This window comes from Mus pahari, chromosome 19 (assembly GCF_900095145.1).
Source record: "Mus pahari chromosome 19, PAHARI_EIJ_v1.1, whole genome shotgun sequence".
Taxonomy (NCBI): domain Eukaryota; kingdom Metazoa; phylum Chordata; class Mammalia; order Rodentia; family Muridae; genus Mus; species Mus pahari.
The window spans coordinates 61,831,851-61,858,725 of record NC_034608.1 but is presented as its reverse complement, the minus strand read 5'-3'; the positions used below and the strand labels follow the sequence as shown (position 1 = coordinate 61,858,725).

The 26,875-nt window shown below is 40.5% G+C and overlaps 1 protein-coding gene across 16 annotated transcripts in view; it reads right to left on the bottom strand.

Moving 5' to 3' along the window:
* Sorbs2 (sorbin and SH3 domain containing 2) overlaps positions 1-24,271 on the bottom strand; it is a 192,926-nt gene extending 168,655 nt beyond the window's left edge. For 4 of the 16 annotated variants that reach the window (XM_029532181.1, XM_029532182.1, XM_029532191.1 and 1 more), the window contains exon 1: positions 23,696-24,261. The gene's annotated coding sequence lies outside the window, so the exon portion shown is untranslated. Of the gene's footprint in view, positions 1-23,695 lie in introns of all 16 variants that reach the window. The other 12 variants (XM_029532187.1, XM_021218767.2, XM_029532188.1 and 9 more) reach the window with 8 other exon arrangements.
* Between the last annotated feature and the right edge of the window lie 2,604 nt (positions 24,272-26,875).

The window sequence follows — 26,875 nt, the reverse complement described above, 5'->3', positions numbered from 1 at the left end:
CTTCCTTCCTTCCTTCCTTCCTTCCTTCCTTCCTATTCCTCCTTTCCTTCTTTTTGTTTTTTTTTCTGGGCAGGCTGTCCGGGAACTTGTTCTGACAGAACAGAACAGAACAGAACAGAACAGAACAGAACAGAACAGAACAGGCTGGTTTCAAACTCAGAGATCTACCTGCTTCTGTCTGCCAAGTGCTGGGATTAAATGTGTGTGTTGCGGCCTTCACTACTACTTGGGTTATTTTTACGTCTTAGAGCGCCATAGTCCTCCTTCCCTGCTAGGTTAAATCATTTATTTTAGGGACTGACCCATTGGGGCTCCCTGCTGCATTTTCTCCACCTTTTCCTTTAGTCACTGTGATCACCATGGGTCTGCCCCTGGCGTAAAGTAAGTCCTCTACACCCCCTGGATGGATAAATAAATGATTTAATAAATTCCTCAAAATATTAAGCAATACAAGTACATTTTTTCTTATATATCTACCAGAACTTGTCAAATAAAGTTTCTTATGAAAAACACACCCCCCTCCACCACTACCAAATCTTACTGAATATTTTAACTAAGCAGATATTTTTAACCACAGAGACTTTGGGGAAATTTCTTTATACCTACATATCTAGTGAGAAATCTGTTGGAAGAGGCAAATGCCATGTGTTTCCCTTGGATTTAATAAATTATGTTGTCTATATAATTTATATTTATTTTTTAAATAAATTTGAATTCAGTTGTCTGTATACACATAAATCATATCTCCACATTTTCCTAAGAACCATCTGACATTCTGCTGAGTGGATGAACCCCTCAGATGGGTCCCTGAGGAATATTTCTTATAATTGAGAGAAAGATATATTATTCTTTGTTTCACTAGGTAGTAATACCATTTGTTTTTCTGCACGGCATGCCTGATGTTTAAAAGGGAAGTTTCTAAATGTAGAGTTAGGCACGAGTTAAGTTGTACCAACAACAGCCATACCAGTCTCCTCTCATGGTCTGAAACCCTTTTTCACTTGATTTATACATTGGTTAGAACCACAAATGAATTGGTAAACAAATCTTTAGAAACCAGAGGACACAAAATCTTGTCTTCAGGCAAAGGGGCAAATCAATGCCACCGAAAGAGGAAAGGAGAAATTTGGTGGCCATTGCTGCAAAGCAGGAGTCAAAGGTTCATTGAGGTCGTCCAGGAAGTGTTCTTTACTGTGAGTATTTACTGTGAGTATGGCAAAGGAGCTATGTGTCCCTGGACTCAGAAATACTTGGCATAGGCTGACAATGTTTTAAAATGCATTATCTTTTTTATGTTCTTTGATAATATGTAAAATATACTGAGATCATCACAGGGCAAGATGAAAATATATTTTCTGAGTCATTAAATAAATGAATAAATTAGCTCAATGACCCATGGCACATTTCAGCAATTATCATTATGGGTTTCTATAGCTTCATTTTGCATATGAAATATAAGTGGATTTTTACCCCTGATTTCTGGCCACTAATCCTGAGGTCCTTGGGATCTCTTTGCATGCTATAGAGGCGACAGATACCTGTCTATAACTGGGGAGCTTCAGTGTGGGGGCTTCTCATGTAAAGATCATGCCAGGGTTAGAGGATTGGGACCGTAAGTTCTATGCTCTGTACATCAAGGAAAGGAGAAGGGCTAAGGATTTGTTTAATTGATCACCGGTGGCCAATAATTTAATCAGCTCTGCATGTCTAAGCAATGACGCCTCTAGGGGGGATAGAGGACAGAGTTCAGAGAGTTTATGGACAGTTGAAAAGGGGGGGGGGTCCTGGAGAGAGTATCCTCTTGCCTAGCTATCACCCTACTATGTGTTTCTTCCTCTGTATCCTTTTTATATCACTCATAATAAACCAGTTAATATGTTTCTCCTGAGGCCTTGATTCACTCTAGAAAATTAACTGAACAAAAGCAGCAGAGGTGGAGATCCCAATCTGGAACTGATAGCTCATAAGCTGGGTAGAAATGTTTGTGACTGACACCTGAAGGTCAGAAAGCTGGGGGACAGAGCCCATGGCCTGTCGAACCAAGTCTTAGAATCTAGACTCTACGTGGTGTCAGAACTTAGAATGGAGGACGCCTGGGTGGCGTCCACTGTAACCTAGCTGGGTGCTTGTTGGTGGGAGAAAAATCACAATCTCCTTTGAAGTCTCAAAAGTTTTGTGTGTTAATTATTATTAAATAAATGTATAGGAGAAACGGAGGCTGACATTTCCCACTAGACCACATATACACCACACACATATAATGCACAGTCTCTCTCTCTCTCTCTTTCTCTCTCTCTCTCTCTCTCTCACACACACACACACAGACAGACAGACACACACACACACACTACACAGAATGCAAGAAAAGTGTCCTTGTAATTCATAAAGATGAAGTATAAAGAACAGTTGACCAGTTGACCTGTATTCAAAAGTTAGCAGGGTTGGGGTGTTCATGGAAAGATTTGGAGGAAGAGCAAGTTCAGTGCCAGCCTGGGTTACATAGCTAGATTCTGTCTCAGAAACAAACAAAACAAACAGACAGACAGACAGACAGACAGACAGACAGACAGACCCATTTTATTAAGTACATAGTAAAAGCTTCTCCCATGAGTGTAGGCTGGACGGGCGAGTAGCATCTATGTTATGACTTCCCTTTACCAAAGCCTTCCTCCCTGTTTCTGCAGCCCGTGGCATGCTTATCCACCCAGATACAGATCTGCCTGTGGCTCAATGCTGCCCACTGGTCCCTTCATTCTCAGATGAACGTGACGGGGCCGAGGTGATGCGTGCCTGGACCAAGTCACTTGTGGTTTTTTTGCGAACTCCTTTGTCGGCTGCGGTATGTCTACAATCACTCCCCTGTTCCTGACATCATTACACAGAGAAGTTGGGGAGGGCCAGCATTAGCCAGCAAAGCCAACCTCCTACAAACCCAGCAAGGCTTCTGTTGCAAAAGGAAAACAGCAGGAATGAGTTGTACGGTGCTAAGAAATGCGTAATCTTAACTCACTTTTACAAAAGATAATGGAGTTGTTGAATATTCCTTTATATTCTTGGGGTCTAACTAGTTTAGACTGGTTTAGAGAGGCAGACAGGAAGGGTTTCCAACCTGCCTTCAGTGGTATGTTCAGACAGTAGTAAGAGGTGACCTCTCAGTTTTAGAAAATGTTCACAGTTTTATCCAGCAAGCCGGTGCCTGCATTTTTCTCATTGAGTCTTTCTCTAAAGACGATTTTGGTTGAGGAGCCCCTTGAGTCATTTTCTCTTTTTACAATCAAGTCAACATTCCATGTTTATTATACTGTAGAATAATTACACTATAGAACATGTTTGTGGGCCACACTGTTTTCTCACACCGAGGACCTGCTTTTCGTTTTCTTCTTTACAAAGGACTCCGGAGAGTACGCCTGGTTAGAAACTCGCGTTCCCATACTTCCTTGTGTTTGCCCTGTCTAATAAGCTACATGACATGGAGAGTATCACACACACGGTAGCAACACACCATCTCCCCAGCAGGCTGCTTTTGGTCCCAGGCCATTTTGCCTTGTACTCCTACTATGAACTGAGATGAGCGGCTATCCCAGGAAGCTCTTGCTAGGGGCCAAATGGAGGCGAGTGCATACCAGGCTGCCTTAGTCTGGTTCCTTGTCTGAAGCAAATCCTGCCTCTCCAAGGATTTCATAGCTGCATGGAGTGAGGCCGCTTCTTACAGTTAAAATCAGCAAACACAACCATCTGAGAACAACTTCACGACATCGGGCTGGCTGGAAGATAGCAGGGACTATTAGGCCTGCCATTAAGATATCAGGTAAAAATAGACTCAGAAGGGCAATGTCTGCATATCAACACTACTGACAACGGCTACTGCATTAGGTTTCAGGCCCACTGGAGTAAAACCACAGTCACGATGGGGAGTTGTAGGAGGTTCAAATGTGGTATCATTTCTTTTTCTTTCTAAGCACCCTAAAGAGGTTGGCTCTTCTAAAAACCGACATTTAGTGATTAGTGACGCCAAGAGGACTAAGAGCACAGCGCTAATTGTCAGGAAACCCAGAACAGGAACCCAGTGTTTATCCTGTTCTTGGTGAACATGGCCAGATCATTGTTCAGAAAACTTTGAACGGGGTCGCTTACCCCGAGCTTTCAAAAATCTAAATTAAAAGACAGGATTTTTCCTTGTTATGAAAAAGAGAGTTTGAAAACTTATTCCAGGTCAGCAAGGACAGTTCCACTTATGCCTTTCTGAGAACAGTAGATACCGCCACTCCTAACTGAAGTGAAACTCTATTGGCTTAGGAAGCCTACTGTTTCCCATCAATAAATGTGAGGATGTACACAGGAATTATTCTAAAGAGTCTTGGGTTTTTTTGTTTGTTTGTTTGGTTGGTTGGTTGGTTGGTTAGTTTCTGGTTTCTGATTAAAGACCTTAATTGAAGGAATAAGGATAAATTATAACACATCTGATTGTATAGCATGGAGTCCTGGATGGGTTTTGGGTTTTTTGTTTGTTTGTTTGTTTGTTTGTTTTTAAAGCTGAAGAACCTGGCTGCTACTGTAGACCCTGACCATTGTTTCTGACTGTTGCGGCTCATTTGATACGTGAGCTTGGGATGCTGCCTTAGGGTTTCTGTAACTGTGATGAAACACTATGACCAGAAGTAGCCAGAGGTTTGATACGTGAGCTTGGGATGTTGCCTTAGGGTTTCTGTAACTGTGATGAAACACTATGACCAGAAGTAGCCGGAGGAGGAAAGGCTTTATTTGGCTTACGTAACCTGAATCACATGATATGATTCAGGGAATCAGATCCACTGAGAGAAGTCAGGGCAAGAACTCAAAAGGGTCAGGAACCTGGAGGCAGAGCTGATGCAGAGGCCATGGAGGGCTGCTGCTTACTGCCTTGCTCCTCCTGGCTTGCTCAGCCTGCTTTCTTATAGAACCCGGGACCACCAGCCCAGGGATGGCACCACCCACAATGGACTGATCCATCCCTCATCAATCACTTATATAAAAAATGTGCTACAACACTGCCTATAGCCCCCATGTATTGATGTATTTTCTTAGTTGAGGTTTCCTCCTCTTAGGTAACTCTCGCTTGTGTCACAGCGACATAAAAACTAGCCAGGACAGATTCTTAACAACAGATAAGGAAACACGGCAGCATTTTACCAATTTGATTGCTGTGCAGTAAGAATGGGTTAATACATATGGAAAGCTGTTCAGTCAATGCTGGCACACAGTAGGTGCTGTCCAAGTGGTGGTTGTTGCTGTGGCTTATCTTCATTCACTTTGGTGATACACAGCACTGTAGTTAAAAGTCATGCCTCTTAGCAGAGTTCAGAGATAAATTCTTCCACACTCCTTGATTTGGGAACATCTGAGCCCTAATTCCTTCACTTTGGAAATGGGGTGACATTCCTGACCTGAGAGCACTTTATAGTGAATTGAAGAATATCGTGCAGGTGAAATCACTTCTGGCACCCAGTAATCATTAGATAGCGATTTTCAAAGGCTACATAGAAAGCTGCTTTCTAAATGTAATCATTTAGCTTCAAAAATGTATGCACTTTAGTTTGCTGGAGGGAAAAAGGATTGGACACACCTGAATACTGAGCTTAATTTCTTTATAATTCATTTCGGAGAGCTCACACTCTGGGTCTTGTTTTGCTTTGTTCTCGTTTCTGTTTTAAATGAGTTCATGGAGTTGTCGGCAACCAGATTAAGGAATTCTCATCTCCTCCCTAGTTTTGTCCTGGGGCTGATGGGACAGCCATTTTCAAATCGATAACTTTGCCATCTCATACGCTAAGAAGGCTGAAGTGGAATGCTGGTGGTATCAAAGGGAACGTCTTGTTTTAGAAAGCAGAGGAGAATCTATCATAAACTTTGCAGATTTATAACCCTTTGCATCTTGTTACAAACACATACTAGCCTATGTTGGGTGACAGTAATTATAACTAATGATAGCTGAAGTCCAAGATCGGCCTTACTAAGGTGGTGATTACCTTCCAAAAGAGAGGAGTGTAGCCTTTTAGAATCAGACAGTTCTGGGCTCTGGGCTTTGCTTCCCCAGTGGCAAACCATGCTATTTCGGGGAGAGTTATTTAATAAAATATAACATGCAAACAACCGTGTCTGCCTATTTGAGAGCCCTTTGAAAGAATTAAATGAGACGGTGAAAAGTGACTCTAGGTAAATGTGTGCTGTAGAAAGAGAGGTGCTATCATGGCAGCTGTTTGGCTCTGTCCTAAGAGACTGGAAACTCTTTGAGGAGAGGACCTTCCTTTTGAAAGCTTGAATGGAGACCAGTGAGATGCTTGGTGGGCCAGAACCTGCTGCCAAGCCGGACAATCTGAGCTCTGTCCCAGGTACCTACATGGTGATTGGGAGAAGAGAACTGAATCCTGTAAGCCCTGTTTACCTGGGCTATAAGCATGTTTACCCATACCCCCACTCGCAAATAATAAATAAGAGCACTAAAAAGTTGAAAGCAGTCATCTCTGTGTACAGTGCCTGGTTGCTAGAGGTGATGAGTGAATTCATTATCAAATAGAGGGTTAACATGAAAGGGCCATTAAAACGCCAGCAATAATTAATAACGAATAAAAGACTTAAGTTAAAACAGACGTCGGCTAATTGAATAGATAGACCAGAGAGGAGATCTAATAAATCGTAAATTTAAAAAAGAAAAATCCATTGTCCCCCACAGGACTTAGAGAGGAGTAGTCATCTATAAAGAGCAGAGAAAGGTTGTCACATTGACGGTCATACTATCTGGGGGTTTTATAAGCAGCATCATGAAATGGGCTTGTTTCACACACACACACACACACACACACACACACACACACACACACACACACACACACACAATCACCTGCATCTTTTTTTTTTTGTAGAAAGAAATTATTTTAGGCCCTTGGTTGCTATGAGTACTGTCTGCCTTAATTAGATTCAGAAGCATTTTGTATGAACCTCACTTCTGATTTCTGTCCACTCCTCTACCTCTATTCTGTGCCCCCCCCTACCAGCATCTCCACATTAGGAACTCATGATCTATCTATCTATCTATCTATCTATCTATCTATCTATCTATCTATCTATCTATCATCTATTTATTTATACTGTAAAATCCAGTAAGACACATCCATAGATACACTTCATATGTTATCCCTAACACAGCACATCACAAACCCTGACACATTCTGGACTCTCGGGACCGATTTTTGACTTTACGTGTCTGTCACTTTTCATGTAATCTTAAATGATAGCTGGAAGAAACATCTGAGGCCAATGCGGTTTCACCTTTTGGAAACTGGAGTGTGAAGGATGCATGCATAGGAAAACCAGTACTGAGTGAGGGGCTGAGGACCATTGATCCTGTCGGGGACAAAGGCCACAAACAGCACCACTCACTTATTTGGGATGGGCTAGTGTTCCCACAGGTTCCTGTCGATTCCCGCCAGGTACACCAGGGCTGCTCCACTGCCAACTGATGCCTTTCTTTTTTCCCCTAAGAAAAAACCTTGATAGAGCCTTGCTGTTCAAACCCTGATGAACTTGCTGGGCTCAACAGCCAACTCATTTAAGTATCCGGTGCTAACTTCGATGGAGCAGTAAAAAGAGGCTTCTATGGAGAAGGGAAAAGAGACACCAGCAGCACAGACAGTGAGAACGGCAACAATTTGAGACAGGAGGAATAGAATGTCTTCTAAAGAGAAAGACAAAATTTGGAGCACTGAAGTTGAAAGCGAGGCACATTGAACGAAGGGACTCAAGTCGGGCAAAGCGATCTCAGAGTCACTTATCAGAGGAGAAAACGTTATGCAGGATAATTAGAAAAATGATTCAAGAAGTGAGGTAATTCTCAGAGATACATTAATTTCTGTTAATGTGAGTGATACTTTGTCAAATGCTTCTGAAAAAAAAGTCTCAGCTGAAATCATCTATTTGAGGGTTATTTATTGGTAAGTCTAAAAGTTATACCGTGCAATCAAACCTAGCTGTGAAGATGGAGTAAAAAGGTCAAAATTCTGGTTGTCCTTGGACTTGCATCTTCAATGTTGGGTAAGGGAAGGAGGAACTAGAAAGGCCCGGGACAAATGGTGCCCATCATTCTACCCATCCTGAGCAGTGCACTCTGGCAGCTCCATCATCATCCTGTAACGTGAACTCTATGTTCGTGTTACTAGATTAGGATCTACCCACTTGGCCTCTTTAAAAGACTCCCACACATTTGAACACACCTTTGACTCTCCAAAATGGACCAAGGCACCACCTTCTATTTTGGGTAGCTACAAATGTACTGGAAACTTCAAGTTGTAACAAACACCACAGCCTATAAACGTAAGAACAGGAGTCAGCCAGTGGATACAGGTTTCCAGGGTTACAAACTCCAATGATTCTCTCAGACTTACTGATCCAGACCAAGTCAGGCCATCTCTGTTGTGTTTGTTTTTTGTTTGTTTGTCTGTTTGTTTTTCTTCTTTTTTTCTTCCTCTTTCAGTAAATATAATAATTACTGCTCTTTTTCTAATCCTCAAAAATCAGCTTAAGGTCTGTTTTTGAGGACTACTTTTGTACCGTCCTGAGATGACTAATAGATACATTTATTATTATTATTATTATTATTATTATTATTATTATTATCCAAATAAATGAATTGATTTCCTTCCACTGATTTTTTATTTTTTAGATATATTTATTATTATTATTATTTTTATTACTATTATTATATTATCCAGATAAATGAATTGATTTCCTTTCCAACCAGCCCTGTAGAGAACCCCCGTTCTCATTTATCTCACTTACTTTAGCCAGATGAATGAACTACAGAGGTACTCAGAGTTTTCTGTTTCTATAATGGAGTTATTAAAAATAAAGGTATAATATTTTCATTATTTATCCTCACTGTTTATCAACTGAATAATAATATTCATAATGATACCTTGTACATTATGTAACTACACTGACCATGATATATATTATTGAGTGATTATATGTAATAAATAAGATAATTACATTCATTTCATAAAAAAGTGCAAATGCAGCTTAATAAACTCATTATTTCATTTGTCATTCTCTTCTAGCTCTTCTTTTAAAGGGGTTAAGCAACATTTGCCTTTAGAGTATATTCATTTGTTTCAATAGAGTCATTCAAAGGAGAAACAATAATGGATCGTGCTGATTATTGATGTAATACTTGATCCCATTCCTATTTAAGTATTTAGAGTTCATAAAAAATGGTTAAGATGAGGGCTTGTTTCATCAGTTTTGCTTCTGGGCCATTTCTCACTGTTTCCCAGTGTATTTAGAAATTTCATTTGACGCTGAAGTTTCTTCCCAGGTAGGAACTAGGAGCTGCTGTGAAGTCAGAGTGACTATTTCCATGGCACCGGCTTCACTTGTTGCTTGTGCTTTGCTGCACAACAGTGAACTCCTCATACTGGGGAGGGTTAGGAATGGCGCTTGCTGATTTCCAGGCCAAGGAAGCGTGTCTAATTTTACAGCTTCCAAGGACACTGGGAGCTTTACCCCTGATTACGCTTATCTCCACCCACTGCTCCAGTGGTTCTGTTAACTTGTCCTGAGAGAAACCAGCACTGAGATAAACACGCAAAACCTAGGAACAATGAAGGAGGTATACCAGAAGTCTACTAAGGAGGGCACTAAGAACTGTCCGTACTCGCAAAGACCAACTCAAACAGTCTGAATTCTTTTACTTGCACAATGTTACTCATTGTGACTTTCCATGTAGAATATAAGGCTCTGTGTCATCTTTAATGACTTTCCTCGAATGGATAAGGGCTAAGGAATTCAGAGATTATTGCAAAGAGATGGATGCCTCTAAAATTGCAATGGTTTTCACATAAAAAAGAGAGAGACAGACAATACAGACTCTCATTTTATTTGTGATTGATGCAGTCAGTTACACTTAAATACCCCTCCCCCTCTCTTCACGGAAAAGGAATTTTAGAATCTGAATGTTAGGAATGTTAATATCCCTGTTCCTGCAGCAATCCCTTGGGCTGACAGAAAGTGCCTCTTGGTTCTCAAAGACTCTAAACTATGTTTATCCCTCGGGACCCGGTTAAATGAAGGCTCCCATTTGCCTGAAATCAGCAACACTTGTTACCAGGCATTGACTCTGTACCAGTGAATTCACTTTCATCTCAAAAAATGGGCCAACAGGATGACTCTGGTGCTCAGTAAGAATATTCCAGTGTCTGACTTCTGAAAAATTGGAGTAATCAATTGAAGGCCATGAGTGGGAAACAAGAAGCAATACAAGAAGCAATCACTGTGCTTTTAAGAATATGAAATGTTGGTGCTTATTAAAGTCACCATCTTTGTAAACAACTTTAATGTCTTATTTCTGAAAGCATGCTGCTTTTAACACAACTTTAAAACTACCTACTTCTACTCAAGTTAGAAAGAGCAGACCTTTGCCAAGTGGCACAACTTACTACTACCTTCCAGAGGCATGTATACGTCGATCACCTACACAAGAAGGAAATATTGGCACCATATTTGCTAACACGGTAAAACACTTAGCAACAATGTCTTTTTTATGCAGACCTGTCCATTCATGAATCGGGCAACTGAGCTGTAGATAACCAAGACCTTAGGAGAAGAGAAGGCACCCAGGGGCACGGACCTTCACCTGGTCACGTAGTATGCATTCCTAGTTCATGACGAAACCTAACTTGCGTTGATGACAAATCCGTGAAGGAGGAAGGGAGAACATAGCTAGCTTCATCTGTGCCTTATAACACGAACTGTGCACCAAAACCTTGTGAAAAACCCATTCAATTACTAAGCTTTATTTTATTTTATTTTATTTTATTATTATTGGTAATGGGGATTACAGCCAAAGGCTCATGCATACATGCTAGGCAGGTTCTTCTACTGAGCTACAAACAGTCCCAGTTAATTTTTCTTTCTGTAGAGGGGTGGGACGAGTTCTCTTCCCCAACATTTTAGTACTTAACTGAGTGATGGAACTACATAAGCTAGTGTGTGAACTTTCTGCTTGTAGTACTTGATACTGCCCTCAAAACGTGAAGACAGTAAGAAGGGTTTTCACCCAAGACACATGCTTTCCAGTGCTCCATTTTTCTTCCTTAAGATTGGTCTTCTATGCTCAAGGACAACTTATTTGACGTGTGCATTGGTACAAGCTGTTGATTATTTCTGAATGCCATCTGAACTTACTCAGCGCCCAAGTAGAGCAAATCATTGTTAATCCAGGGTAAGTCTTCATGGCCAGCAAACACAGGGGGCGGCTGACATCGCACACAGAATGTCAAGTTAGCAGCTATCAACTTCCCAGTGGTACACATAATCTCTTAAATTACCCCGGATGCCAATTTTAAAAATAAATGGAACTGATAAAGCATTTACATGCAGATAGTTTAACCTTTTTTTTTTCCCCCTTCTATGGCTTTGTCTTGTAAAATTGTAATTAGCTATCTAAATGTCAACTGGAGTCTCATACATTTCCTTTGGTTATTTTAGGTGTATCGTTAATTTTAAATTTTTAGAACTTGAACTGGATTCTTTAAGTATGCACAAGTGGGCTAGGGATGTAGCTCAGTAGAGAAGTAGCTTGTCTGGCATGCAGCAAACCCTCCATTTGATCTCTAGCGACCCAGAAAACTGGGTGTGATGAAACAGGCCTGTAATCCCAGCATCTGGGGGGAACGAAGAAAGATGGACTGGAAATTCAGGGTTATCCTTGGCTACATAGGATGTTAATGGCCAGCCTGGGATACATGAGATGCTTTGCTCCCAAATATAGACAAGCAATAATATAAAGAAAGAAAAGTAAAAATCAATTATACTTCAGAATATAAAAAAATGATTGTTGACATCCTAGATTCTGATGGCCTGCCTCTCCTTATTGTTATGCTGTCTGAGATCTTTGAAGAGGAAAATTGATATTTGCTTCCAAACAAATATTTCTGTAGAACCCATGTATAAAAACCACAGGGAGACTGATAAAATGTAAATTTTAACATTTTCTTTTGGCTGGTCTGTAGTTCCCACAAATAGGCAGCTTTGAAAACTCCTAAGAGCCCAGGGTTTGGATCATCAAGGATCCAAGTTTGAGTCCCACTCTCGCCCTATGTGTGACCCTGTGCAAGTTGTCAGACATCTCTGAGACCATGTCCTCTTCTGAAAGATGAGAACAGTCTCAGCTGTACACAGTCAGAGTATGCGTTCCATTTGCTCTGCACCAAATGTTTTCAAATAGTTTATCATTTAAATCTTTTGGTGTCTTCTTTTTTTTTATTTTATTTTATTATTATTATTTTGTTGTTGTTGTTGCAAATATATAACCTACAATATTAACTTCAGTGGAAAACAAACGACTTTTGTCCAACATTTAACAGCAAGATAACTAAAAATTGGCTAATATGCTGATTTTGTTAATATTCATTATTTCTTCATAGTAATTGCAGCCACCAGTCAAATTTTCTGCTTTTAAAACAAGGGAAAATTATTATCACTTACTTTAGAATCATATGGGGGAAATGGGAAAAATGGTGTCAACTAGAACTTGTGACTTAATTAAACTGAATAATTATATTTAATGGTGGGCTGCATTTACATAATTATTTGCATATGTATGTAACCATAATAATTAAAGAAAAAGAAGCCATGAATTTGAGAGGGAGTGGGAAGTAAATATAAGAAGGGTCAGATAGAGGACAGGGAGGGGAGGACATTATATAATTTCATTTTAATTAAAAAATTTAAAGATAAAGTAGTGCAAAAATGTGAACTGTGTTTTAAAGCGGAACTAAAAAAGCTTGTTTGCAGTCTTTTGTTGATCAAGCAAGCATCAATGGGGGAAAATGTCTCTCAAAGAGGCAATACAGTCAAGCTATATGTGGTCAACAGTCTGTTCCTATTCTCTTCATGTGGGCATCATCAGAGCCTTCATTGGCCCCCAAATTTGCTTCACTTCTCCCTGAGAGCGGAAGTATTCCTAGCTGCGTGCTAGGTGCCTTTATGAAGATGTCTTTCAGTAAGCACGCCAAGTCCTGAACGCTTACACCCTCACCCATCCCTTTCCACTCTGGTTGAGAGTACCACCGTCTCTCCTGTTACTTGATCACTCATGAATCTTTTCTTTCAACTGTCTGAGGATGCATCACTAAGAGGAGCACAGCATAGGCCTGCTGGGATTTATCCATAGACCTCATCAAAGAGGGTAGTAGAGGTGGCCCTTCACACCACCTGCATGGCTTCGCAAGACTGTCAAGGAGCAAGAGGTAAGCAGAGTCTTTCTGTAAACTTCTAAAATCAGCAACATTTACAGAATTATGGCAGCTAACATGTATGGAACTTTCCTTGTGTCAGACTGTGGTACTCTGAGTTATATAGAGTCTACGTCTTTGTGATCTTCACACCCAAAGTCTTGCTTACTTTAGAAGTGGCAACTAAGTCCCAGGGATTTTGTTCCACTGGCTCCCAAGCTCCAATTCAACCCTTCCAATAAACAAGATGAGGTAGTTGGGGTTTTTTTTTTTTTTTTTTTGAAGAATTTTTATTCTGTCTCCCACCATGGTTACACTGGTTTACAGTCTCGTTAATGATGTTTTTAAATGCTATTAAAGTCAGGCCTTGATTAAGTGAGGGTTTAGGCACTTGGAAAAGCAAGTATCTAGAATTTTTTTAACAACTATTAAAAAGAGAGAGATCACTGTTGACCTTTCCATAACACTCCCTCCTTGTTTTCTTATGGATGGTGTGTGCACCGATCCTGTGGGATGTCCCCTGTTATATTTCTCAGAGCTTCCTTCCCTTCTCCGCTAAGAAATCTCTTCTCAGAGCCTTTTCTTGTCATCTCCTCTGACACAGACTTTCCATGTGTTACTTTTGTATCCTTTGTATATCAGACTATCACCTTCTATATTCTATTGCATCATGAGCATTCCTGTTATGTTGATCTGAACTCCTTTAAAGGATTCCTAAATCAATGTCTCATCACTTCCTCCACCACAAACACAAACTCCCTGACAGGAGTACAAGGAGCAAACGAAAAGATTAATAATGTGGAAAATATTAACACTGAAACACAGTTACAGCTGGGCATGGTGGTGCATGCGTTTAATACCAGCGTTTGGGAGGTAAAGGCAGGGGTTCTCTGTGAGTCTGAGGCCAACCTGATCTATATAGTGAGTTCTATGTAACCGGAGCTACATAGTATTCTGTTTCAAAAATAGAAAAACAACAACAATAGAAATGTAATTATAGTTTCAATATTTGCATTTCCATCTGGTATCTCCTTTAATTTGTACCCAGAACTTAGGATCTCTCTCATTCTCCACTTTTCTTTATTGATTATCTCTTTGCAGAGCTAAAACTCAAACCAAGTGAGCTTGAAGCCAGCCCCTTAGTGCATGTTCCCAGCCACTGAGGCCCCACCTCAATTACTTCCCTTTATTGAGAACTTTTCAGAACTAGATAGAATTAGAGATGGTAGGACCAGCTCACTTGTATTAACTCAACAACTGAGACATTAGCTTTAAAAGTCTTGAAAGTGAAAATGGAAAAAAACAAAAACAAACAAAAAAAAAACCCTGTTCTTATATGGTCATGCTTATCTGCCAGAGAGAACAATTCCTTGATATCCTGGTTGTATGAACTCATGGTAGAGGTATGTTGTTGAGCAAGTATGTTGATAATGGTCTTAAAATCATTTTGCCACCTGGCCATTATATTTGCCAGGTAGAATACTGACTTATTTCCCCAGCGAATGTCCTGATCAATGAATTCTTCGATCAGTGGGAAGTTGAGTTTCCAAATGCCAGTCACCCAAGGAGTCATGCTACATTTGTTGGCCGGATAAAATATTCTCCCTTGCTCTGGGATGCATCGGCTAGAACAACTGTAGATTTCTTGGCAATGATTTGCTTTCAATTAGAAATGGAAACACTTGAGTTTCAAGTCAACACTGTTCCTAGTTCTTTCTGACCTTGAAAGCTCCTTTGGTTGGGTGACCCAAAGGATGACACACTTGCCCACATGCTGAAGCCCCTCCGGATCCTCTCTTCCCTGTGGGCCTTTTCTGTACTGTGGACTGGAGTAGAAACCAGAGTGCAATAAAACCCTGAGGAGTGTGGGAACTGGCAGTCCACAGACAGAACATCCTCTAGGAGTCAAGTTGATGATCCTAATCTTTGCATTCCCGACAGCTATGAAAATAAATATCCAAGTTCCAAGGGGAGGAAACAAGAGTTCTGAAGGTATGTTTTTCTGATTTCTTTCAAAGGAAGAAAAAAAAAATTAGGGTTTCAAATGATTACGAAGTAATACAACATCCCATGATAATCTACAGCTTAAGTCAAATGACTTCAATGGATCACAATTACTGTGAAGCACTAATGGGTCACTGGGTCAAAAGGATGATGACTTTCCAAACTACACCAGGTTATTTATGACTTAGATTATCATTTGCTTTTATTAAATAAGAAGGTGGTATCTTCTGTCCCGCTAATAAATCTAAAAATTAATTTAAAATGCAGTCCAAATATTTTATATACAGGGGAAGGGAATTTTTGTATAATTGAGAGGAAACTGTAATCAGTTAGGTTCGTTTTTATAGAATTAAAGCTCTGGTAGAAAGGAAGTCAAGAACATAATCAGATTTCAGACCATATCTTATCTGAAAAGACATGTTTCTATGTAAAGTCATAGATTTCAGGATGTACACTCACTGTCTAAGATACGGACCTAAGAAAATCCTTTTCCCTAAACAGGTATAGTTAAAAGAGATGAGTATTGTTTCTTTGGCAAATCAGATGACTCTACTCTTTGCCGTTTTTTATTTATTTATTTTTATTTTTAAATTCTCAGATGTCACTATCACAAGGCTGGGTGTTTTCAGGATTAAATTGTGGGGGAAGTTGATAGTGTGCTAAATGAGCCAAGTTATTTTCTATTGTGTCAGGGTTTCCTTTGTTCAAGATACCTTGAAGACTTCAAAGGATTCCTGAGACATTAGCTTAGTGTTTTACCTAAAAAGGGCATGAACCCCATTCACAACAATCTCTTAACAAAAAGAGCATCTGAAGATATATGGGCCATATGAATTTTCTCATGATGAAAGTCAAAAGGAATCGGTTCTCCCTACTTCAATTTAACCTCTATTCTTTACACAGGTTATATTGACAGACATAGAAACCTATCAGTCTACAACCCATTCAGTCTATTTTCCAGCCACCACTAACTTCTGGCCAAGGCCACGACGCAGTAAACAGCCAAAGCGCTGTTGTTTTCTCATGGAATTTACCTTCACATGGGATGATTAGACATACACAGAATAGCTTTGTTTAAATGGCATAAAGATGCCACGGGCAAAGTGTAAGGAACAACTAGGTAGATGGCTGTGGTAAGTCTTTCTTCGGCTGAACGGTCACGAAAGTCTTGCTGGGCACTGCTGAGTCACATGGCCTGAAAAGTGCCTATTCGTGGTGCGTTCGAGATCTCCAGCCCTTCTGTAAGAGTTAACACACATAAAGCTCTTAGGATAGATAGTAGCTAGCATGGGGCAAGTGCTTACTTTACAGCATCCTTAGGTTGATCAGTTGGGATCATTTTGGGGCTAATATTTTTCTGCAGCTTTGCCTGAAGCCTTGCTTCTGTGTTAACAGCATTTTTTCTGCTTTTGCAGATGACCCAGGTTGGAAACCCAAGCACCAACGCCCTGCGGCTGACAACCACCCGGAACCCCATCCACAGACTGATCAGACGCTTCAGATCTCTGCAGGCACTGGCACAGGGGCACAGACCGACCTACAGACATACGGACATACAATTATAAAATAAAATAAACCTGAAACAAAATGGTTTTTGTCGCTTACCGAATGCTAAGCATTTGAGCTTTCATTTTCTTGAATCTATTTGGAAGCTGTTATTTTGATTACTTATATAAGGTCTTCCAGCTTTCACAGGTTTTCAACTTTAAAAGATCTCCCTAAATTGACACTATTTTCTAGCTTAAGCTCTCTAATTATACTCTAAAGCATAAGGAGAAAAAAAGCTTAGAATTTGTGGTGTTGAAATTATCTTCCTTATGCTATTTTAAATAGAAGGCGAATGTGAATTTGTTCGCGTTGATCTTGTTTTCTCAATGGGTGTGAATAGAACTAGATACTTTAGAAGGAACAGAAATCGCATTTCCTTGTCTGAATTATTCATGACACTCCGAGATACATTTAAGCTTTCCTTGGGTCCTGGCAATAGTCCTGTGTTATGAAATTGTTGAAGCTCAGTGAGTGCTTTCCTTCGGGAAGACTATATTTTGCTTTAAAAAAAATAATAGCATTTCCTAAAATTTTCATTTTTTTTTCTTTTCGTCTGTTTTGTACTTTCAAAAAAACAAACGTAAACAATAAGAAACGTCTTCTTATTTGCTTTTTTATCTCTGGGTAGAAACGGCCTTTTAAAACTCACACGTCAGCATTAGGACAATGTGGACGGAAGATCTGATTACTGTGGGCCATCTATTCATTTGCTATGCTGACTGAAGATTTAATGGACCAACCTTTGTTCTGAATGCCTTCAATGTCCCAGCTGCCATTCTAAAGCTGGAGTCCAGTTTTGCTTGTCACTTTTGTTCTGACCAAGCATTGATCTTTAAAAAAAAAAAAAAAAAAAAAGCCAAAAACAACAACAACAAAAAAAAAACATTAGGTACTCACATGACCTCCCTTTACCTAAAATTGTCTAATCTAGCAGACAGGTGCACAAAAACACGAGACTATCTGCGCTGTAGGAACAACTGATTGGTTCTAACATTTTCATCTTGACCACTATGTTGTTTGTGTAGATCTCCCAATCTATCTGGATGTGGTAGCACATGTTTGTAATCTCAGCACTAAGGAAGCAGAGGCAGGAGGATTAGGGGTTTGAAGCCAGTCTGGCCTCTTTCAAAGAAGTCAAGGGAGTCGGAGAGCTGGATCAGTGGTTAAGAGCAACTGATGCTCTAGCTGAGAACCAGTGTTACCTAAGTTCCTGCATCTACGTGATAGTCTACAGCCTTCTGGAACTCCCAAGTTCCAAGGGGATCTGATACCCTCTCTGGACTCCACAGGTACCACACAATGTCCTGTATATGCTAGGTGCAGGGAAAACATCCATATACATAAAATAAAATCAAGTAAATCCTGAAGAACAATAACAAAGGGGAAAAAAATCTACATCTGGCTATTAAGAGACAAGTTCTTTCAAAAGGTGTTTTTTACTCTCACAGCATAAACTGTGGGATTTTCCACACAATCATATAGCTGACAGGTTACGTGCGCTTGTTTCAGAGTACTCTACACCTTCACCAGACTACACCGTGAGCACAACCATGGGTGGAGTTGTTGTGACCTGATCCTCTTTCCCTGATTAACCTCAGCCCAGAAAATGACAGAATAAGGTGTGATGGCACATTGGCAAGCCACAAGAAGTCACCCCCCTTCAGCATCCACTGTGGGTACCCTAAGCTTCTTGTTGGGTTCTTTTCCCAAGCAGTATCAGGTATGGGTAAAGGGTGTAAAATATTCAATGTCCCAATGAGGCCAGAAATAGAGGAGGCTTGGTTAATGGGTGGAGAAAGATCCCTCAGAGTCCTAAGTTTAGGCACATTTCTATCTATAGGGATGTCACCTCCATGCCACTCACTTCCCAGGAGACCTAAATGCTCCTGAGAAGCTAGCTATCCTAGACTGGTAGGCACATGGGCTTTGTAGAGGATGATAGAAGGAACATTTAAACAAAAGTATTTTCTCCAGTGTGGTCAGAATGTATATGGGTTTTGTTGTTATTTTATTTTTCTGTGCACTTAAAAAAAAAAAAAAACAAAAACAAAAAAACTTCGCTTTAGTCTTACTGGCATTTGTAATTCCTGTTAGGAATTTTCTAAATTGGCACTCTTGGTCAGAAGTCCCTTTTTGTTGTAGCTTATTGGTCCTCATAGCTAACCCTTACAAGCACCTTAGTGTCTAAGTCAGTGGTTCTCAACCTTTCTAATGCTGTGACCCCTTAATACAGAGTTCCTCATGTTGGGGTGATCTTCAGTTATAAAATTACTTTCATTGCTACTTAATATAACTGTAATTTTGCTACTGTTTTGAATCATAATGTAAATGTTGTAGGTTACCTCTGTGAAAAGATCATTTGACCCCTAATGGGGTTGCCATCCACAGGTTGAGAAACATTGCTCTCAAGGAAGCCTCAGGGAGAAGAACAAGGAGGGAATATGGAATCAGAAACATTTTTATGCCCCCTGCTTTATAATCTTTGACCAAAGATTGAGTAGGAAAGGAATCTAAAAGGATTTCTTCCCACATTGGTTGGCCTGGACTCACTTTGATAATCTGTAAGAATGTTAGTCCAAACTCAGCCTGTGAAGTGCTGCTTTCTTAATAGTACACAAAATGATGTCCTTCTGAAGACAAAGGTTGTGGTTCATTGTAGGAAAATCCTTTTTAATATTTGCCTTCCTTTGTGAACACTTCTCAAAGGAAAAGTAGTGGAGGTGAATGTCTGCGTTGGATAGAAACATCCCCAAAACAAGAAGACAGACAAATATGCATTTTAAAAGTCCCTGAAGATTTCAATTAAGCCTCTTCCTTATTTGATTTTCCTATATTTATAATATATGTACAAAAAGAACTTAAGAAATATTGCTAATGTTTATATCTGAGGGGAATGGAAATATTTTCTTAGAGATGTTTCTTGGTTAGATTGAGGACGAATGACAGCTCTTTGAATTTTGATCAAAGGAAATCTTTCAATGAGCAAGCAGAAGCAATGGTAGACCTACATATACTTGATTCAAGTAGGGACAAGAAAACTGGTGTCTTTTGGCCACAATTCCTATTTAATGAACAATTCCGTCTTGAAGATTCTATGTAAGTCTGTCACATTGTAAGACTTCGCCGGCCCTGTCTTAGCAGGTATTCCATCTTCCAGCCAACATTTATAACCTTGATCGAACTGGATCAGAGTTATTGGGCTACTTTCAGAGATCAACAGTTACAGAAATGCTTCTCTATAGCTGAATACATGACTTAGCATTTTCAGAAATTATTTATATTTTGAAACAATATTAATTCTCGACAGGGATAGTTTACAACAGGCATATTTGAATGACATATCCTTTTGTACAACTTTCAGAAAATTATTAAATGCAGTTATCTATTATGACTCTTTACTGAAAAATGCAAGGGGGCCAATCACTATACTACCAAATATTTTTATGTATAAGATATTACTTAAATATAACATTTTACTTAAATATCTCACTTAAATATTCTTATATATAAAATATATAGGTGATTCAGATGTATGGTGAGATTATGATTCCTAGAATCTAATTGCTATATTTGACTTGAGATGATTACTTTGTCTTTAAGATGAATATCAAGCTCATTCTCTTATTTAATCACAGCATGCTATACATTAACACCAGCAGAAGACGGTCAACATAAACTCTTAGAGCCCAGTACAGTCATTAGCAACTTATATTTAACACATTTCCACTAGAAAATTCAAATCTGGGATAGATATTAAAATGTCTAGAGATAGGAATTTAAGTATTTTCTAGTATTCTCCTTTCTAATTTGAAACAGCTGATTATTTTAAACTCTGTAATCTGAGCTCCTTTATGTATAAAACATTCATACCAAACTAATGGCGACTTTTGCCTGGAACATGGGTATCTTAAGAGACAGGAAACTGTACATGAAGTTCCCCGTGTCTCATCCTGTGGTTCACACCATTCTAGCAATTTCCCCACAGCAGAAGGGTAATCAGAATATTTCTTTAAAAAAAAAAAATTATGCCTTTATCTGGGGAAAAATGTAAGTCTCCATTAAAACTAGGTCTATAGCTACAGTGACACCCCTCCCTCACCTAGGAACTCACATTGGGGGAAGGAGGCGGGGCATACGTGATTGACTGATGAGGGAGCCCCTCACCAAGGAACTCACACGGGGGGGGGGGAGAGGGGGGGAAGGGGGCGGTGGTTAAGCGGGGCATTCGTGATTGACTGATGAAACCCCTTACCTTCAAGGTTTATTTAGGAAAATGGAAAGAAACTTGCTTATGAAACTGGTGTCCCAGAGTGACACTCTCACACCCGACAAGTTAATGCCTTAAAAGAAAAAAAAGTTATGAGTTTCTCTGATTCACGGCAGTACTAGATCAAGGTGTATATTTACAATAACAGTGAAGCCTGACTCATTGAACGGAATGTCTGGATGCTAGATAAGGTTCTAAATGCTGCAGAGTCAGAGATCAATAAGAAGGTAGAAACCTCTGAGCAGAGGCAAAAGCCAGATGCTGTAGCAGCCAGAAAGAGTCGAGTGGGTTGCTAGATGTGGTAAGGATCTGTAGGGGAAGCATCCTTGCTGGGTTCTCGGGGGTCCATCAAAAGTGGCCTTGGAGAGCTAAAGGGAAAGCCACAGTAGAGGGTGTTAACATCTGCCAATGTTTCATCGTGTGTTTTGGAAATTATAAAATATTTTAACTTTGCCAAGAGGAGAGTTGGAGATGGCAGACAGTTATCTAAAACTAAGCAAAACCAGCAAGCAACGTGTGGAGACATGAGGGCTCTCGGAACTCCTCCTCAGCCCTTCCGAGCTGTTGAACTAACAGCTGTTGGCATGCCGCACAGAATGACAGGGTTAGCAACGTGGAGAAATAGAGCTGGGGTCTGTGTGTCTTCCTGTGAGCTCATATGCCCCTGTCCCACAAAAAGACACCCCCCCCCCCCAGGCAGCAAGGCCTGCCCCTCAGGTGTGCTGTAGGTATTCCCACAGCCTGTTGTTCTAAAGGTTACCCCAGGAGAAATGAGTAGAGGATGATTTTCTTGCCTTGGGGATGTCTGCTGATTCTAAGAACTCCTTTGGTGGCATCATAAAAAAAGGAACGGAGCCCAAAGGGGCTCTTGTCAGTGTCCATTTTGTTCTCCCTGAATGAGCTACATGGCTGGGAGTTTTCATACACAGAATTTGACTTAACGGCATCTGTTCAGTTACTTTGTCTTGAGAGCTAAACTCAGTACCGTCCCATCACCTCAGCCTTTTATCCCATAGAACCTTTCCCACCCAGCCAGAGCCATGTCCCCAGGCTGGCTTCCTTATCCAGCACATGCTCACGTGTCTCTGCGTTGAGGATTCTTAGTCTAAATCTTTATACCCTGGATACTGATGACAAAAAGAAAATTATAAAAAAAAATTATAAAAAATTATAAAATCATCAGGGGATCTCCCTCCTTATTTATGCTTTATGGCGTGCTACTCTGAGGGTGCGCTAACATAGGAAACAGGTGATTTGTATCCACATATATCAACAGAGACATCACCATTACCGTTATTGGGAGACTCCTTATCCAATCTATATTTAGCCACAAAAAGACAGGAAATAATAAATAACTTCTCGGAAAAAGACCTCGATAACTAGTTATTTGAAACCTCATGGCGAACTCCATCTTTTGCTGATACAAGTGTTATCAGAAGTTTTCGGCCAATCATTTTTTTTTTTTTTTTTTTTACTATTTTCAACAGCATTGTGACTAATCCAACATTCCTGGTATACCGGCGGTAGAATTGACTTAGAAAAGGCTGAAATGGTGCTAAAGCAGAATTTACTCAATTTTTGACCTGTTCCTCTCCAGGGTGTGTTTGATTTGGCTGACCAATTGCAATCCACAGTACCAGCTTGTTCCTAAGTGACTATAAAGCCCAGCACTGCTTACGGAGGGGCAATCCCCCGTTCCATGCAAACTCTGTGTCACTTTCAGCCAGTGGCCAGCCGCCGACATGGCTCCCATTATTATTGTGTACATCTGTAGGAATTATGTGGTATTTTCTCTTTCACCGTCCTATGAAATCTTTCTACTTATGAAGAAAATTAAGCAAGAAAACAAGTTTTCCTGCCACATCCTATAGAGGCACTTGAGTCCAACGCCAAGACTTCATCTCTTTTCTTTCCCTACATTCTGAGCTCAGGGAGTACAATGGGGGTGTTGTGCTCTAGGGTAACCTGGCATGCAGGATATTGGGAGAGGAGGTGTGAGCAACTTGCAATACCTACAGTGTTTGCTCTATAACTGCCGGGGACTAAATCAAACAGCACACCAGGCTATTTGGTCCAGAAGAAGCAAGTACAAAATCTACCGGCTGTTATGACCTATATAGGGAACAGAATTCCTTCCTTTAAAGGTGTGCATAGGTGTAGATATTTAAAACATTTATGAGGATTAAAATCAAATGTTTCCCAGCTTGCCTTCTGCGGGTTTGCTGTGTAGTTCTTTTAACGTGTCAAAGGGCAAGTCACAAAAGAATCCATTGTTCTGGCGGAGAGAAAGGTTATTGGCTATCAGGTCTGTCCAGAAAGACAAGCCATGATAGTTTGTTAAAGCAGTAAATATTTATTTTAAATCCTTACACAAAACAGCAGCGCTTTTTCCCTCTTTGTCATACTGGAACCTCAACTCACTGAGTTAACTCTGTATCCGAGACACTAATTTGTGGAAGTAGTGTGTGTGTGTGTGTGTGTGTGTGTGTGTTCCTCCTTAATTTCAGATCATAACGATCAATGTACATTTTTTTTTTTCAGGTTAAGTTTTGCTTCCATTCATTTATTTATTTTTTTATGCTTAGCTTTCAAAAGAGGGGGAAAAGCTTACCTCCGTCAGTCAAGTGGGATGCCCGGAACCCCTTTCTCAGCCGCAGCTTCAGCGTGTAGGAGCAGATGCTCTGTGAGCCAACAGTCTGTTAACAGGAAGCAGGTGAACACTAGAGCGTCCGCCTGCTTTCCAGCCCAGTGCCCATCCGAACACACACCTGCTTTCCCAGACCTGCAGCTCATAAGCAACAGCCTGGCACAGAACCCGTGCTAGCAGAGGGCGACCTCCTCCCTTTAGAACCCCCGGTTCTCTCAGCTGGGGAGCTGCAGAGATAACCCTGCAGGGCAGGCTTGCCTTCCCGAGACAAAACCCTTTTCTGCTGCCCGCGAGCGGATACGCAGCATTATCACCCCGCAGTCCCCGTTCTCCAATCAGCTAATTGCAACACCAGTCAACAGCTTGTCTCAGGGCCAGCTTGCGGGCACACGTGGCTGCAATAACTGTGCACAAGCATGCCCACTGTGGCTCTCCAAAAATTTTTCTGTTTTTTAAATGCTTCTTCCACAGCGAAGCTCTATGCCACACTGCTTTCCATAAGTAAAATGGCTGGTCCTCTCAGCGCGGCTGCAGACAGCTCATTGGGTTCCACTGGCTTTTCGTAGCCATAGCAACAGCCAACAGACAGACTTAGCAAGCATGGCTGATCATGTGCAGCACACGACACAGCTTGTTAATTTCTTTCTTTCGTTCTTTTTCTTTCTTTCTTTTTTTTTTTTTTAAATCAAACTCATCATTTTTCGAAGGAGGGCAGCTTCTGTTAGATTTCTGAATATTTCACCTAGAGCGCAAGCGCCCTGGGTCTTCACCCCGCCCCCCTGCTTTTCTAGGGAACTTTTGTTGTGTCAGTGTTACACTGCGAAATCAAGGAAGCAAAGCTGTATTCTTCTCTATCCAGGTTAATAATATGCATATCGCCAGAGAGGCACTATGGGTGAAACCAGGTTCGACCTAAGAAGGAGCTGGAAGAAGATTGGTAAATGGAGACAGCTGTTTGTTGGTTTTTGTTTGTTTTTATTTTCTGGTTTTTTTCCCCCTAATTATAATCTTATAACCAACTTAATTCAAAGAAAGCCCCGTGACTTGTGTGTTATATGTGGTCAAAATAATAGTCTAGTCAGATGAGCTGGTTTAGTAATTCTGAATGGTCCATTTATCTATAGAATGTGTTTAATATTTTTATACATCACACAGTTTAAAGTAGAGCTTTTAAAAGTTCTATTGCAGTTTCTGTAGGAAATTCCCTTTAACATAATTTATACTTTATTTTTAATTTTTAAAATACTTAAAAAAAATACAAATCAAATGAAGGATCCCTTGAGAACATAAGCATTCCCTTCAAGGCCAGAGCATCTTGAACTGCATTCCACACTCTTTCAAAAGCCTACCTCCTTGGGGACTCTTCCATGGTTAATGTCATTAACAATTTAAATCTCTAGCCCCTCCCCCCAGCCTTTAAGTATTGTCTCCAGTCATATTCGATTTGATGCATTTTTTCAAAGCAGTGTCTGACCTAGCTTTGCTTCCAGCAATCTGTTTGAAATGGTGTGTTAACACTTTGGACTTGCAAATAGAAAAGTTTTGTTTGCTAGGAGACATCCGTTTATATTTTGTGAGGATTGCATCTTTCCTGCCCAAGCTAGCATTCCTGACTTCTGTCATCATTCCCAGGGTCAATAAGACAGGAATTCTGTGGGGGTAGATTTAGGGAAACCTGTTTCCTCTCCTTGTCCAAGCAGATTCATCTTTGACCCACACAGGATCAGTATGTCCAGTAAGAAGGATTGAGTCGACCCTTCCTGCTTGGCTAGAGTCCCACACTTTAGATGGTCACTGGAGTCATTCTCTTTTAAGCCACTGAGTTTTGCTAGTTCTGAACTAGCCAGGACAATTCCTTAAGCCTATCTCCTCTTCAGTCCCTAAGGTCCACATCTTGAGTAGCATAAAGGCTTCCTGGACTCCTGGATGTTTCTATTTCCTGAAAGGTTCTTTACTGAACCCCCATCCAGCACCTTTCTTTAACCTCGGGTCCCAGCTGCCTCTCTATCCTTCAGCATCATGCTCAAATAGACCACTCACCAGTGGTACTCTCACACAGAGCTCACCTCTGTGCCCCCACTGTGCTGGGGTCTGTCTCTGTTGACTGGACATCTCTTGTGCCTTTTCACTAACAGACTTTCTCTGCCACTGCTTGTAGGTCAATCTGGCCCATACATTATTACCTTCTATACTTGAACACTGTAGCTTCTCCATACATACATTTTCTTGAATGTAAGATGGGCATCGAATTGTGTTGCCTAGGCTAGACCTCAGCCTCTGAATTCAAGGAATTCTCCTGCCTCAGCTTATTGAATAGCTGTGACTACAGGTATAAGCCGCTGTGTGTGGCTTCCCTAATATCAAATGATATCCTACAGTGCTGTAAGATTTCATGTGCATTCCACATTTTCTCTCATTTTCAAACATCATACATTTATGGATGTAATCATTTCAGGAAAACCGACGTGATTCTAATTAAATGTTGATACTCTATAAAAGATACCAACAAATAGTCTAAGGTGACTTGGGATTTTCGTATGACTTTTTCATGTTATGTCTGAAAATGACTTTATTCTACTTACATGATTGCTTAGTTGGGTATGGAAACTGTTAGTCTTATTCTTTTGGGCTACAAAGGGTCTCCTTCCTTTATCATGCATCTCCTACTCCATTACACCATTAGCAGTTCTTTCTCTAAAGAGGAGAACCTGAACACCCCCCCCCCCATGTTTCATAGGACTAGAAAGCTGGTAGGAACTGAAACCAATCCTTTGCCATTTTGTGACCCCGTATTCATCTTTACTGATGGTTGGAGGAAGTATGTCACTGTGGGGTGGGCTTTGAATGCTCAAGCTACATCCAGTGGGGGATAAAGTCTCCAGCTGCTTATAGATCAAGATGTAGAACTCTCAGCTCCTTCTCTAGCACCATGTCTGCCTGCATGCTGCCATGCTCCCTGCTGAGATGATAGTGGACTAAAACTCTGAAACTGTAAGACAGCCCCAGTGAAATGTTTCTTTTTGTAAGAGTTGCTTATAAACATGGTGTCTCTTCATAGCAACGAAACCCTATCCAAGACAAATTTGCCACATGGTTGAGGCTGAATTTGAATTCTTGACCCTCCTGCCTCTGCCTCCTAAATAC